General features: G+C 41.3%; 1 protein-coding gene across 2 annotated transcripts in view; it reads right to left on the reverse strand.

Moving 5' to 3' along the window:
- The window catches only part of Cttnbp2 (cortactin binding protein 2), a 150,963-nt gene that overhangs the window by 118,821 nt on the left and 15,622 nt on the right, over positions 1-16,520 (reverse strand). The gene's annotated exons all lie outside the window — the stretch shown is intronic.

Raw genomic sequence — 16,520 nt, forward strand, 5'->3', positions numbered from 1 at the left:
CAGTGACTGGAGGAAATATTTAAAAATACCATTTCACTGGTATAAAAATAAATGGTCTGATGGCAGTGAGCAGAGTGTAAACTCTAAAGTAGATCCATAAATTCACAACATAGAAGCCTTTGCATCACAGGCAGCCATCATACATCCTGGGGAAAGCTAGTAGACTCTGAAATCATTCAACATCAACTCTCATTTTCTTTAAGAAACATTGCCATAACTGTTTCCATGATTTCATTCCATGCTCAAATTATTATAGATTCAGCTTTGCCTATAAATGATCTACTTGTTCAGTGGGAGCGTGAAACAGCAAACGAGATGGCATCACACTGGTCAAAGGCTAAAAGGTCATACAGCCCATTTGCTTTCTTCGATGACCCACTGAAGACCCTGTCCAAGTACAACATGCTGAGTGCTGACGCTCCCTGGTTAGCTCATCCTTCAGGCAAGCATCCCACCCCTCACACCTAGAAACAACATGCAAAAGTCCTCATTTATCATCAGATACGACGCTTTTTCCTGATCATGCCTTCAATTTGAAGAGGAACAGAAAAAATATTTAGACTGTAGTTTGCCTTTCCTGGAGCAGCTTTTTCTTTTCTTTTTTTCCTTCTTCTTTGTCACGTTACTAAAAACAACACAACACAGGTCATTAACTGGCTCTGCTTCCTGTTTTGTTTTGTTTTGTTTTCTCTCTGTCAGGAAGCATAAAGCCCCAGTCCTTTGCTTCCATACAGCAGCTCAACTTCCAGTTTTTGTCCTGGGCCTCAAGTAAGAGGTTTTTAAAGGATAGGGATGGCTGTTCATAATATATGTTCTAGTCCCTAATTTTTTCTACCCAAAAGAGTATGTGTGTTGTTTCTCTATTTTTTCTGTTTTTAATTGGGTGTAAGTAAATTTAAAAAGTATGACATCCTGTACACTCATGTTTTATTTTAGTCAAGTGAGTCAAGAGCCCTCCTCCTTCAGCACTGCCTCCACAAGCTTCTTCTGGAGTGAAGCCACTTCAGGAGTAGGATAATGGCTTTCAGAGACCTGAGCAGACCTGAGACTGAGCTGGTAGGGAGCCGCCAGCTGCCCTTTTCACTCAGAATCCCTTCAGAGCTGTTAAGCAGCTCCAGCCATCAACACAGCTGGCCCTCTTGCTTCCGGGGGCTGAAACTGTTCTACCTGTTGGGTTTCTTCAGGCACAAGGTCTTTACCCAGCACCCAGCACTCACACCAGAGCTTCTCAGCACATGGCATGCTTCAGAACCACAGGGAAGGGCTTGGAAAAACAAGCTCTCTTCCACCCCCGGAGTCTCCAAGTCAGCTGGCCTAGGGTGGAGCAGCCTAAGAATTTGCATTTCTAACAAGTTCCCGGGTGAGGCACCTGCTGCTGCTGAGGAAAGCACTGGAGAACTAATGTCACAGATCAGGGGTTAACAATCTCCCACGCTGCCCTGCCCACCATACTGCACACACAGACTCTTCCACCTGCCATTTAATACCTTCTCTTTTCATACGGTATTTTAGAAATTCCCTGAGCATTTCATACTTCCACACAATGTATTTTGATAATATTCACCCTGACTATCCCCCGACTCCTTTTTTTTTTCTTTTGAAATAAGGTCTCACTACATGACCCAGGTTCCATTTATAATCCTCCTGCCTCAGCACAGGTCTGCCAGTAGTCAAGGTCTGCAGCACTACAGCCAGGTTGGTGAGATCAATCAGTTCCCTGTGGTCCTCTGCTCACTGTTACACTTTCATCGTGTGTCGGGCACACAAGCATCCTGGATCAGTTGGATCGGGCTGTTCAGAACCAGATACAGTTCTCACTCATCTCTAACAGGGTCCGGAATGCCACCCTTTCCCAGAAGCCATTTATCATTTGCCTTCACTAGCACCCTCTCACTTGTGCTTCCGTCACACTTACACAAACCTGCCTTATCATTAGTAGCTATTATCTAGCTCTCTTCTACTGATGACACAGGTTAGCAGTTAGGAAGCTACCCCAGAGTCAAGCTTACTAGACGCTTTGCTGTGTGACACAGAGCACAGACAGTGCTTGACCATGAGCCTTGGAGAGATGATAGTGTATATCTCTGAAGGTGCTTGTGGGGAGTAAATGAGCTAATTGACTTAAAGTACTAGACAGCATGAATAGCTGATAGGGCCTGGCAGATAAGAGCAAAGGTTTCCTGAAAGGATCAACCATCCTCAAGTTCCATGGCATCCCTGTGTTGTCAGGTCTCTATCTACCTTCAGCCATAGTCATGTATCTGCTTGACCAATAAAGTGAGAAAGAAAGTGGCTGTGGTCTAGAATCTAAGGAATGAGCAGAGTACACCTCTGTCCCTGGGGAGGCTCCCTGTCTCCCTGTTGGATCCCTGCCGTTGTGTGATAAGGAAGCCCATAGCCTTTCCTGAGCTCCCAGCAGACAGATAACACACAGGGGAGCCATTCTCACTGTGACCTGTCCTCATCCAGCCCAGCCAAAGCTGTGCATTTCAGAGCAGAGTAAATGACTTATTATTTAAAATCATGGCGTTCTAGAGTGCTTTATCCCATAGTAATGGAAGACAAAGCAGGATCTGGTCATACATCTACATCCTTTTTCTTCAAGCAGAACAAGTCCACAGGTCAGAACCCTGCTGAGGGTTCATCACAGGGTTCAGACATTTCTAGAGGAGAAGTCTGCTTGGGGAATCCCCTTGAAAGAGTAGACATACCAATTCCCGAGGAAGAATTCCTTTAACCTGAGAAGAGTGCTATCTTTGTCAGGTGAGACAAAGTCCTCAGATAAAAAGCCTTAAGTGTAGTTACAGAGCCTACAAGACAGGCTGACTAGATAAGGTTTTGAAAATTTATGTTGCCTTTTCCAAGGTGGAACTTGTTAATCATGGTCCATGTCGTGTCCTTTCTAGGCAGTAATTCCCATACGAAAAGGACTGTCTACTTGGTGCCAGTTTCCTACTGCCCTGCAAAGCACCTGATAGGGCAGTATGACCCCAAAGAATCTTTGTTAGTTAGATGTTGAATGACTATTGCTGAAAGGGTGTTTGGGAGAATGGAACAAGCGTCTAACTCTTTCCCCAGGAATCAAAAATAAAAAGGTCTAAGAAGAAGCAAAAGCAAAAACTTGGTCGGCCCGGGTATCCGGTTAATTTATGAAAAACCATTTTCTCTCAGAAGTTAGAAGCCAAGGCACACATACGTGGAGTAATTATTCATACTCAAACTCCCAGGTCTATTCAAGTCCTGCTAATTCTCCCAGAAGCTCATACACACAATGTATCTTCTTCACTTAGAGTCATCACCAAGAATTCAAAGCTTTACAGAACCACATTAAACAAATGTTGTAACTGCTGCCTCAGATCTGTTATCCCCTTTTCTCTCAATCTTTCTTTCAAAAGAGGCCAACACAATTTCCCTTACACACTATTTTTACCATATCCTTTTCCTACCCCAGAGCCTACCGAGAATCTTTAACTGGCAACTGCTTGGAATTTAAACTCATTAAGAATTTAACACATTAACAATGCCTATTAAAGTTTTCTGAATTCTTCCAATAATTTTCCAACCAATGTTTCCTTCACCAAGCCCAACTGGCATCTTATTACCACTTCCCAAATGGGGACAAGACCCCACAGAACCAGTGATACAGCCATGCAGAGATGTGGCTTCTTAATCATGTCTTAGCTTCTTAATTAAAGGGATGATTTTTGTCAAGATACTTCAGCAGAAAGCTTACTATCTTATATTTATTTATTGGCTTTGAATCTGAATATATAGTCCAGGGCTCAGGACTCTCTGGCCTTGGCCTCTAGTGTTGGGAGTACAGGTATGTCACCATGCTCACCTGATGCATTTCAGAGTGTAACTCCAGGAAGGAGGGAGGCTTACCAACTACCAGTCATCACCAACTTCACGGTAACTTTCATCAGTTATTTACAGACTTCATTTCAGGGAGCTGGACAGATGGCTCTATAGTTAAGAGCACTGGTTGCTCTTGAGGAGGACCCAGGTTTGATTCCCAGCACCCACACAGTGGCTCACAGCTGCCTATAACTCCTGTTTCATGGACATCTGATGACCTGTACTGACCTCCACAGCAGCCAGTCACACACATAGAAAACAAACAGACACACAGGCAAAAGTCATACAATAAAAGATAATAAAAATCAAAAAGCCTTATTTCTAGTGATTTCGATTTTGTGGAAGATAACTGAATTTTAATACTCTAATTACTTAAAATATCAAACTTTTTTCTGTCATTACTCTGGCTTTCCCTATCCACCTCCCCTAGACAGCCAAAGCCATTGAATAGAGTACTGCCTTTAGGGGAAACTCTTGAGCAACATCTCTTCAAAGTGTTCTTTCATTTTGATTATGCCAAAAAGACATCTGAGAAACTGGTCATGACCACAGGAGTTCCAGCTAAGCGTACACAAAGATGTGTCTACCGTCTTTTTTCCCTTAGACTATGACCCTATACTGAGTATGCTCAGGAGTAAGGGCCTGGTCCTGATGAGATTTCAATGAACAGGCTTCCTGGATAATCTCCCTACACTGGGAAAGAGAAAGGAACTACTTTAGAAAGAACGTCCATGTGTTCTTTATCTACTGCAGGTAATACACTTTCTTCATGTTTATTTTGTGGCTGTGCTTGTTTTGATTTAAATTCACTAAGATGTGAACGCACTGCATTTGGTCTCATGGTTACTTTCTGACTGAAAAACGAAGGTCAAAGGAGTATGTAACAAAGTCAGTGCAGGGGAGGGAGGGAGGGAGGGAGGCAAATATCGTGTTTGTGTATGACATTCTCAAAAGAGAAAAGAAAGCTATTGTGGCAACCTTTTATAGAAAGCTATCTAGGCCTGTATTTTAAGTGCTCAATTTATTGCCTCCTCTTTCTTTTTTTGTTTGTTTTGTTTTTCAGATTCAAACAAAAACCCAAGTTGAGAAAATTGAAAAAAAAAAAAAAAAGAAAAAGAACAGGAGGTGAAATGAGCTACAGCAAGAGGAGACAGGCTTTGTCTAAAAAGTGGGAGGAGGGTTAGGATGGAAGTGGCCGTCTATTGGCGTTTGTGTGCCCTTTCACACAGTTCTGCATCCTTAAGGTACACCTGGGGAGAGCAGCATTCACAGGCACTTTCATCTGAGACAGGATTTCATCCTAATTACAGAGAGTATAAACTCTATATAGAAATTAGTGAGGGTCAAACATTAATAACCAATGATGCTCAGTGTTCAAGTGGGCTCCCTAGTGAGAGAAACGGACTGTCTCTGACATGAACTGACTGGCCTGCTCTTTGACCACCTCTCCCTGAGGGGGAAGCAGCATTACCAGTCCACAGAAGAAGACAATGCAGCCAGTCCTGATGAGACCTGAAAGACTAGGATCAGAAGGAAGGAGAGGAAGACCTCCCCTATCAGTGGACTTGGGGAGGGGCATGGATGGAGAAGGGAAGAGAGGGTGGGATTGGGAGGGGAAGAGAGAGGAAGGTACAAGGGGGGATACAAAGTGAATAAACTGTAATTAATAAAAAATTTAAAAAAGAAGAAAAAATAAAATTAAGATTTAAATTAAAAAAAAAGATCTTGGAATTTGTGAGAATTCCTTTCTGTTTGTAATTACCCAAATTCTCTTGAAAGGGATCATCAGAAGACTAGCAATTCTTTGCAACTACAGTTTCTGTGTAGCTCTGGATATTTACAGCTGATGACATGCACAGGGTTGGGTGGCTGTTCTAGCAATATGCAGCACTCAGACTGAAACAAAGAAACCAGGTGTAGGAAAATGCTTAACTTCACTGGGGATGAGCATGTGAGAGTGGAGGTTAGAAGTCAGACCGAAAGTGACATGCTTAGTCTTGGTGTCTCCATTCCCGAAACGCGGGTGTTAGCACTGATCTCGGGGGATTTCACAGAGATAAAAGATAATGCTTGTGAAGTGTCTGGCTTATAAACAAACCCTAAAACTGTTAAGTCCCTTTTCTTCTCCATATGCTTAAATTTTACTCAGTCGACAGTTTCTGCAATATAAAGGGTCCACTGTTGCTGGATGGAAGAAAGAGGTATGGGAAAATAACTGATTTAATTTAAAAGAACAGAACATCTCCCTCCTTGTTTTCTAATTTTAAATGGCAGTAGTTATAAACCGAATTGTTCATGAATGTTTGAAAATAATTCCGTCAGAAATCAAAAGCTCTACCATAATATAGGTTATATTCCCAACATGTAGAGATGCAGGGAACAGTGACAGGCCAGAGGACGAGCACATACAGTAACTCACAAGTCTAAATTCACATGACCAAAGTCGAAAGCTCTCACACAGTGGAGGACTTTGATGGCAGCCAAGTGGCGAACACTGTGGCAAGGCAAAGACAAATACGAGTCGCTGGTCATTTTCACTCTGCTGTTCTTCACACGTTGCCAGCTCTAAGCGTTTTCAAAATTCCTCAGTCCTACTTGGAAGAGAATTGCTTTTGTTTCAGAAAATGCTGGCTGACAACGGTAACAAAAGCTCTGGTACTCTTCCCAAAAGGCACACTCCTGATTGAGCAGCACGCCCCAGACAGGAGCTGCTCCCGCCTGGGGAATGAGGCTGGCCCTCACTTTTTCTAGTCTATGGTGGGACCTTTCATAACACCTGTCTGATTCTACAGAACCCGTTATTTCCCAGCCTGCCTCAGGCTTGCTCTGAAGAAGGTGGCTCAGGTTAATTGCTTTGGCTCTTATCTACCACTCTGATTTGGAAGAGTGTTGCTTCTAGCTGGAAGTATAAGAGCAAACACCCACCACAGACAGCAGGAAAAGGGAAGGAACCAAGATCTGCCCTGCACTTTTATAGTTTACCGATATGAAAAGGCTTGTGGGTAGGGTCAGGGGATCTTTTTACCAGGACAGATGGAAATACAAGTATTTTTTTTCCAAGTACTGTAGATTTGATTATGGATTGGGTCCTATAATATATTACAGTATTTAATTCTTATATTACAAGCAAGTAAATCTATGGCTAGGCCAGTCCAGAGTTGTGATATTAAAACATCTCTCCATCCATCCTATTTATGTAAGCATGTAAAGGCTACCTTAGCTGCAAATCTCATGTGCAGAACCTAGATTTTAAAACCAAAATAAAAAATGACAATAATTTTAAAAGATATGAAAAGAGAGGGAAGGGACGATTTAAAAGATATGAAAAGAGAGGGAAGGGACGATTTGGGAGGAAGTATGACAGTAGGTTGGGTTGTGATAAGAAGGATATCTAAATGGATATATGAAAGACAAAATATATTCATAAAAACATAATGAAACTTTTTTTGTAAAATATAAAACTTATTTTTTTATGACCAGATTTGAGAATATTACATTAAGATTATTATCCACAGAGATTTAACCATTAAAACTTAGCATCGAGCTGGGTACAATACACAGGAGACTGAGGCAGGAGGGCAATCTGAGCCTGGGTAAATGAAGACAGCCTAAAATCATAGTGAGGCTTCATCTTTAAAACAGAAGAGTGAAAACAAGTGAAGACAAGACTCTCAAGGAAAATATGATACCCGTGTGAGATGCACTTCTATTTCCATAATTCATACACTCACAAAACCTGCACTTCACACTATGTGGGGTCTCCAGTATGTTTCCCAGAGTAATTCACCAGGATTCCAGGCTAACAAAACACTCGTTTCTTCTAACGTGAATTGTTTGTGTGGGGCTATTACTGATAAGAGGCACTCCAGCAATCTACTCAAATAAGCCTGGATGGCCGCTCGAGGACTGAATGAATTCAGATGCTATGAGAAGATCCTTTCCATTCTCGTCAGGGTCTTTCTGGCACTGTATGAAGCCACCTTCTGCCATTTAACCCTACTTTACACAAAAGAGTTCAAAGGATTTTGAATACAACAGGTATGCTTTGGAATATGTAGTTGGCTTACATTCTTTAAGAAGAAGGCATCAAAAACTAAAACCCACATAACTTAAAAATCTAAAATGAACTGAGGTAAAGTAGATTGGGAGAAAATAAAATTGAAGATAGAACTTTGTCTTTCAAAGGATGTCTGGTGGGAAACTTTCCTTATCAATATTAATTTAAACCAATCTTTAATAACACTCATAATCACCCAAATCTTAATGATCTGAAGAAAATACTTCGTTGCTAAGCAATAAGCGATGAAGAAGCATGGTTTGGATGTACTGGAAAAGGGCCAGAGAGATTTTTGATTATCATGTGACCCCTGAGGATTTGCTGTGTAAGCACCCTGTCTCTCCTAGGAATCTCCGACAGTTTGGAATTAGTGATGAATTTAAATTATTTACATTTAACAAACTGAAACTTTTATTGAAGAATTCAATGCATTATATTTAAAAAAAAATAGTCGTTTACAAAATGCACACCAATCGCTCATAGTTAAACCTTCCTGTGGCTTCCCACATGGTCCAGGAGGACAGAACGCAGACACCATGTCTGTCATTGCCTCAGCCCAGGTTGGTTCCCTCTCATCCCCCCTCATTCATTCTCCCGTCTGCAGCTGATATAAACACTCACCGTCCTTCCTCTGCGAAGACATCTGTGCTTCCCACCTTTGCCTGAACCCTTTCTTCCAGCTGAGCTCACATCTGTCAAGTCTAGGAGCATTAGCAGCTGTCCTCTAACACAATCTAGAGCTACACTGACCCCTCCATGATCTCTCACAGCCTTTGCCCCTTTCCTACATAGCAATAATTTCACTTTTAATGTTTTTATTTCATTTTTAAAAACAAACCAGATGCCAATAGTGTGAGGCTGTTTCCATATTTCCAGTTTTGTGTAAAGAACACCTGTCTAACTTCATATGCAAACACTGAAATCCTCATTTAGATGAAAAACACCACCACCACCACCACCAACAACAACAACTGAGTGTCAGCCAATCAGGAACAATCAAGCCTCAGCTAATTACTAGTTGCCAACCGGTCAGCATATGTTCAAGTAAAACAAATGACCCGCAGGAAATAATGAGGCTATTTCTGTACTTTACTTTCTTGTTCTGCCTACAAAGACTTACTGCTTATACAGCCCAGTAGCTGCTCAAAACCTTTTGTAGTTACCCATTTCATAAGCCCTCATTTTGCTCAAGTAAACTCTCAAGTATAAGTCAAGAATGTTTTTCTCCATAAGTCTATTTATTTATTCAATTTACATCCTGATTGTAGGCCCCTCTCCTCCAGCCACCTCCCCATCACACACTCTTCCTCACATGCTCCCCTTTCCTTCTGCTTGGAGAAGGGGGAGGTCCCCAGGTGTATCACCTTTCCCTGGCACATTAAGTCACTGCAGGACTAGGCTCATCCTCTCCCACTGAGTCCAAACAAGGAAGCCCAGTTAGGGAGAATGGGATCCAAAGGCAGGCATCAGAGTCAGAGAGGGCCCCTGCTCCAGTTGTTGGGGAACCCACCTAAAGACCAAGCCACACAGCTGCTACATATGTGTAGGGGGCCTAGAACCAGGTTTTGCATGCTCTTTAATTGGTGGTTCAATCTCTGTGAGCCCTCATAGGCCCAGGTCAGTTGACTCTGTAGGTCTATTTGTAGAGTCCTTGACCCCTCTGGCTCCCTCAATTCTTCCCCACAACTCTTCCATAGGACTCCCCAAGCTCTGTCTAATGTCTGGCTGTGGGTCTCTGCATCTGTTTCCATCAGCCACTGGGTAAAGCCTCTCAGAGGAGTTATGCTAGGCTCCTGTCTGAAAGCATAAATGCCCATCTCTTCCACTGGAGTTAAAGATCCAAGAGAAAGAAACCAGGACCTTGTTTTCTGCTCTGCTCTTCATGTCCAGGGCAAAGGAAGAAAAAGACAGCAAAGTTTCATTGAATGAATGAATGCATGCATCTTCTCCACTCTTTTTTTTTTCTCCACTCTTTTCAGTTACCATTTGAAATACAGATTATTGCTATCCTCATTTTATTTAATAAAAAAAAAAAAAGACTGGTACAGACGGTGACATGGGTCTACTGCCTTCGCTGCTAAGGAGGCTGAGGCAGGAAGATCACAAATTCACAGGCATTCCGGGAACAAATCAAGACTCTGACTCAAAAACAAAAAAACAAACAAACAATACCAGAAATACAGGGCAGCAGATTAGTGGCAAAGTGCTGGTCTATGCTGGCTAGTTTTTGTCAACTTGACACAAGGTAGGGGCATCTGGGAAGGAGGAACCTCAACCAAGAAAATGTCCCTGTCCGTGCGGCCTGGAGGCAAGCCTGTTGGGCATTTTCTTGATTAATGACTGATGTAACCCTTGGCTACTTCCAGTGCTACTCAGGGGCTAGTGGTGCTAAACTGTTCATAAAGCACACTGAGCAAGTGGGAAATGCTGCCAGCCAGAAAGTTTCTTCTGGTCATTGTACTTACTGAAGCAACTAAAAACTAGAATAAATGCAAGGGCCTGGGTTCAGTCCCCAGTACCACAAATAAACAATTCAAATCATACAATAAACAAACAAAAATCTATGTATAGTTTGACTCAGAAAATTAAAAAAAAAAAAGCAGAAAGATATCTCTTAATTTTCCCTAAATGTTACAACTAGAGAAAAAAAATACTAAGATTCTGAGGGTGTTGCTTCAAATTCTTATTATCTTTATCTAACCAAGATAAAAAATTAAACATAAATATAAGAAAAAAATCTTACACAAATCCCTAACTTGTGCCTTAGCCTTTGGTGTTAAGACAATATGGCTAAAAAGCTACCAAAATGTCTGAAAGAACACCCTGTCTTTTTCAGGTCATGCTGCCTGTATGGTCCTTGTAACTGTACTGTCTTCAAATCATGCAAAACCATATTCCTGCCTTCCTCTGTGTCTCCCTGACAATGCACCCAGGTTGGAGAGATCATCACTGGGTTCCACGAGTCTCACTGGCAGTTTGTTTTGCTCACAAGCATTTTCATACCATGTTAGCATTCAGCAAGGAAGCGTTGCTCGGTTAATTCTCTGGCTCACTACCAGGGCCCAGGAGGGTAACATAAACATTTCGCTTTTGTGGCATCATCACTGTGGCGGTAGAGTGGGGGATGGAGAGACCAAAAGCAAGACTGATATATAACAATAGGAGCTAAAACTCACTGTCCACCTCGGCTATGCACAACAGACCCAGGAGGTACAAGAAAAACCCACCATAGAGAAATAAGAAAGCAGATGATTTGTGAATGATCATGCATGAGCCTTCCGGTCCAGCACTTTGGTTTTGAGTGGCTTCTTTTTCCCTGCCCACTAATCTGCTACCATCCTCAGGAGGTCTACCTTCTTTTTAGTAAATCATCTCTGTTTCTTACTACATCATCACATGTCCATGGCACAATTCTTTACCAGGACACAAGAATCGGGAAACTTTGGTACTTGACCTCTGGACTTAGACCTGTGCTCATAATATCACTTTCACTTCCGAACATATAGAATGGCATATTTCTTCTTGTATTGTATTTTTTTTTAACTAATGGTAACTATTCATTAAAGAAAATCAAATTTCTCAGAAAGAAATAAAATTGATAGTTTCTGGTTTTGACTTACTAGACAAAATACAATAGTATTTAAAATTCACTGGGTAGTTGTACTTTATAAAAACTAAATTTTCTATAGAAATGACATAAAGCTCAATAAGCACTTCTCTCTTTTTTTTAGACATGGAAAAGTCTTATCTCCATGGACAGGAAAGGAATGAATTTATGTTTTCATGAGTTCGGCTATGCTTGTCAAAGTCATTTATGAAACTGAACAACACACACAAAACAAATATACTTCAGTCAATCGGTTACCAGCAACCGTGGGGGAATTTTGAAAGACAAAAACCTTAATGTTTTACTTAGTTGAAAGCAATGGAAAGGCAGGTTAGTACTCTTTTCTCAACACTTATCACACATGCTGGACAAGGCATGCTCACGGTACTCTGCCATTCGCCAAGAACTGCTTTTAGAACTAAAGTGGAGCATGGCACTCTCTCTGGTACTAGGGACCTAGGCCAGTGGGAGGGTGGGGGCCTGCTCTTTCTGAGAGGCTCTGGGTTAACTCCCCAGCACCATGTGTTCTATATCAAGATTCCAATACTGAGTATTGCCATCATAAGCATATTTCACTTTGAAAAGTAGAGCACTTAAATTCTGGAAAGGAAACTATACTGCATTTTTAAATAGCAAAACATGTGGCATGTTTGGAAAAGGTCATCAAATTTGTTAAAATGGGCATTTTCAGATTAACCTTTAGCTTTGAAGTGTCAGTATTTCACAAGGAAACCACTGTACCACAGTGGGTTCAAATCATTTAGAGTCCATACATTCATTTTTTTCCAAATATAGTTTTTAAAGTGACATTTCTAGTGGTCAACACAACTCCAGAATGGTGTGGACACCATGGTGCAGCTGTGTCTCTCGCAGAAGTCCTTCCTTGCTCGTTACAGCTGGGGATGCTGTTGGCAGGCATGGGCTGTGGGGAAGCCAAGGTGGCATGCTGCTGACCTCCTGGATGTGTATCAGATACTCTTTCCTCCCTTCAAACGAATCTAGTCCTGAAGTCCAAAAGTGCTGAGATAAGAGAAAACCTGTGTAAAACGGTGTCATTTAAAAGCCTGAAGTTTCTCTGCCCTTGGGGACCAATGAGTATATCAGGTGATCAATCAATCTGCAATTGTAAACTCTAGACAAACTCAGTGACAGAGAAAAGCAAAGTCCAGCTAAAATGACACTTCTGGGAAAAATTAATTTTAAAATATATAGAGCCAGGATACATGATTTTTTTTTCTGAAATATGTCTCCATTTATGTGCACCATCACTTCATTTTTCTGCTTGGAATCTAGTAGGTAGTCAACGAATACATTCTTGTTCATCTTTGACGGGGTCTGACTGCATAGCTGGCCTCAAGCTCTAGAGCTCTCTCAGCCTCCTGCACTGCAGTCACAAGCATTTGCCATCCTGTCCAAGTCAAGAAACTCTTGAGCATGATGCGAAGACAGTGGCGGGCGGAAAGTGGCTTGCGGTTCACCTCCTCCCTTTCCTCTTACTACACGTTGGCATGCAAAGCTGCCCAAAATCGAGCTTCTACCAGGCAGAGGAGTCCAACTCCCTCAGGAGGGGAGTGACACAGAAATAATGCTGGCAGTTAGATGAGGACTCTGGCTCCCATCAGTCAGCGTCACAATGCTGGGAGAGAGGAGCTTGTACTGTAACGTTGGGTCTCTTATATAGCTGTTCATGTAGACGGATGTATCGGCATTTCCGCCATTTGATAGTCCCCAAGGTTAGCAGAGCTACAGATGCATTCTATGTAAGGAAGTGCTAAAATGGTCACTTTTTAAAATTCCAATGCAAATAGCTGAAAATCTGACTCCCACAGTTAACCTATTTATAAAGTTTGAGAGCAGGATTTTCTATCCTTAGTACAGTCAGTTTTCATTTATCTCATGTAAAATGGGCAAAAAAGAAGCATGCAGAAAATCTTCACCTCCTGATGGGGAAGTCAGTACTGCTCTTTTCAAAAATACAACTTCCCTCTTAACAAAAGTGTATCTTCTTAGAAATGGGCATGGCAGTACATGCTTGCAATCCCAGCACCGGGGAAGCTGAGGGAAGCAGATAGGAGTTCATAGCTGTCCTGACCTACATGGCAAGATTATGTCTAAAAGTGAATACTGTTACAAAGCTATGAACTTTTTAAAATTAAAAGTATTTTCTATCTTAAAAAGAAAAACAGCAAAATGCAAAGATACACACACTGGAATCTGCCTTACCCCCCTTAAGACTTATATTTATCAACTCTTCTGAAAAGCCTATTGCTACCTATCCAACGATGGATGAAATCTTTATAACTTGGAACTCAAAACCACGAGGATCATGCAATTTAGAAAGTGAAATGGTTTGGTCTGAAACACATTTTTAAATTATAAAGTGTTTGGATGCTTCACAATATAATCATTACCAAATCTAATACAGTTCAGCATCAGAGTTACTTATCCCTTATTTTTATTATTAAATCTAATATCATTTCTTACTTAAAAACAAAGTGTACTTCATTTGCAGATACATGGTATACTGGTTACTGATTAAGGAGATTTTGGTCCTTAATTTACAGATCTATTCATCTACTAATTTGAAATAAAAAATTTCACGCTCTTTGTTCTCAATTTCTGTCTGGGGCATTGGTCAGCCAGTTAGTGACATTCTTCTGCACACTTAAAGAAAAAGCCACTTCGAGACACAATTGGACCCAAGTAAATATTTGATGAGTACAACAATAAATCCTGGCAGTTGAGGCTCTTCCAGGTACCACAGGTATATAAAATTCCATTACTACAATCTTCAAACCAGTTCGTCTAAATATTTAAATAAACCATAAACATCATTCTGTTAGAAAAGCTTTTAAGAAGATCTCACACGCTAAAATCCATAGAGGGTCCGTGTGACAAAGCAGAAGGCTTCTGTGTAAGCCCATGTGTGGTCCTGGCTGGACCGTCTTCTCTCACGGCTTCCCTTCAGTTTGTTTGGTTTCACTCTTTAAACATGGGAGACTGGTCTCAGCTAGAGCTTCTTCATGGGCTATGCTGAAGCAAGACAGAACATTTTCGTTCTCTCCTAAATTGGCTCTTAAAGGGCAGGGAGGAGAGTCTGCCACACACACAGCTATGATTTTGTTCTTCTTATTTTTATTTATTTATTTTGTTTTTTTGAGACAGAGTTTCTCTGTGTAGCCCTGGTTTAGAACTCACTCTAGAAAACAGGCTGGCCTTGAACTCAGAGACCTGCTTACCTCCAGCAATGCCTTTCAAGTTCTCCTCAGACTTTTAAATGCTCCTCAGTTTATTCCCCTCATTAGAACTTTCAGTGTGACCATTTTGAGAAATGAGAGGGACACTTTTCTTTTTATCAATAAACAACTTATTTAAATTATTTTTATAAACTGAATTTCTAGAGAGTTAATTTCCATGTAAACATATACTTTCTCCTCTCCTTTCTTTCTCCCTTCCCTTCATTTTTGTCTGTTTTGTTTTGTTTTGTTTGACATGAGGCCTTGATATAAGAGCCACACTTGTTTTGCACACTTGCTGATCTCATTGCCTCTGCCTCTCTAGTGCCAAGATCCATCACAGGCATGCACTGCCAGGCCTGGCTAAACATGCACTTTTGTTTGGTGAGCTCTACCAGAAGCCATTCAGTATTTCAGTAAAACTACCTCACTGTATCTGAGTCAACAGTATGGTAGGTGTGGATCAGGATTCTCATCCCAACTATGGCTTATAGCAATGCTATGAATAAGTGCAATTGACCATCAAGTTCATCTTATCATCCAGTGAGCATACAGATATTTTTTTCTTCTGTTAAAAATAGATTTTTCATACATTCTAATTAGTTTACCCACCCCCAACTCTTCTACGATCTCCCCCATTAACTTTTAACTTTTCCATTAGAAAACAGGAAATTTATGTCATAATCAATTGAGAATTTTATTTTTTTTAAACTTCTTAGATTAATATATCCCACTTAAACACCCAATTATCCATAAGGTCCATGGCAGGTTAGCAAAGCACAACAGAAATACTTCATGAGCTTGAGAAATAGGATTTGATGAGGGTTTAAACCACTGACTGTGCCATGTAAGTTTCCTTGTAATTCAAACTCTGTCCATGGAAGACAGTCCCTGGATAGTTGGGGATCCTTTCCTTGTACTCTTCCAATTAGAAACACTGCAATTAAAGAAGAATGCATGTGCTTTCTAAAACAGAAATACAAGGTATCTGCCAAGTGTTCAAAGGTTTACAGAAGCAGTGGGAGGCTGCACAGGGCCAGCGCATATTACATGTTAATACAGAACAGAAAAAGCCGAAGGACAAGCTGGAGCCCTGCACTTCCTTTTGGTTTCAGGAGGTAACGTGACGTGGTGGCTGCATTCTGTATTACTGCCACACATGTCAGTGCTGTCATCAGCCTGTGGAGCAGGACAGACAACACTCACAAGCAAACTGTAAGTGAGCAAAACTCCACATTCAAAAGGCTCTATCCCCACCTCAGCACTGGCTTGCAGAGGATACAACTGACCTCCCCACCATGAGCAAACTGTTCTTAGCCATGGAACTGAGGGCAAACAACATACCCACAGCACAAGTTCCACTATCTGAAATTCAGGAACCATTTCCACTCCCACTGGGGACCAAGTTCTTACCCCTGCACATCTGGGTGCAGCCCTGCACAGCTGGGTACACCCTTGTACAACCCATGTGACCTTCTGCCGTTCCTACCTCCCTTCTTCACCATAAAAGCTCTTGTCACAGGCATCCATCAGCTGACAGTTTACACATTCTCACATGTGTAAACAAGGTCCATAGGACAACGTTTAAGGAAATAATCTTTAATGAAGTAAGATAAACCCATGCTTTATATGTAATAATTACAACCCTCTTTGCCAAATAACTGAGAGCCAAGATAAATCTGATTACACACAAATGAATATAAAAGAGGGAAAACAAAATAAAACAAAACAAAACCGAAACTTACGCCCTGTGCAGGTGTGT

The sequence above is a fragment of the Meriones unguiculatus genome, chromosome 21 (assembly GCF_030254825.1).
Source record: "Meriones unguiculatus strain TT.TT164.6M chromosome 21, Bangor_MerUng_6.1, whole genome shotgun sequence".
NCBI lineage: Eukaryota > Metazoa > Chordata > Mammalia > Rodentia > Muridae > Meriones > Meriones unguiculatus.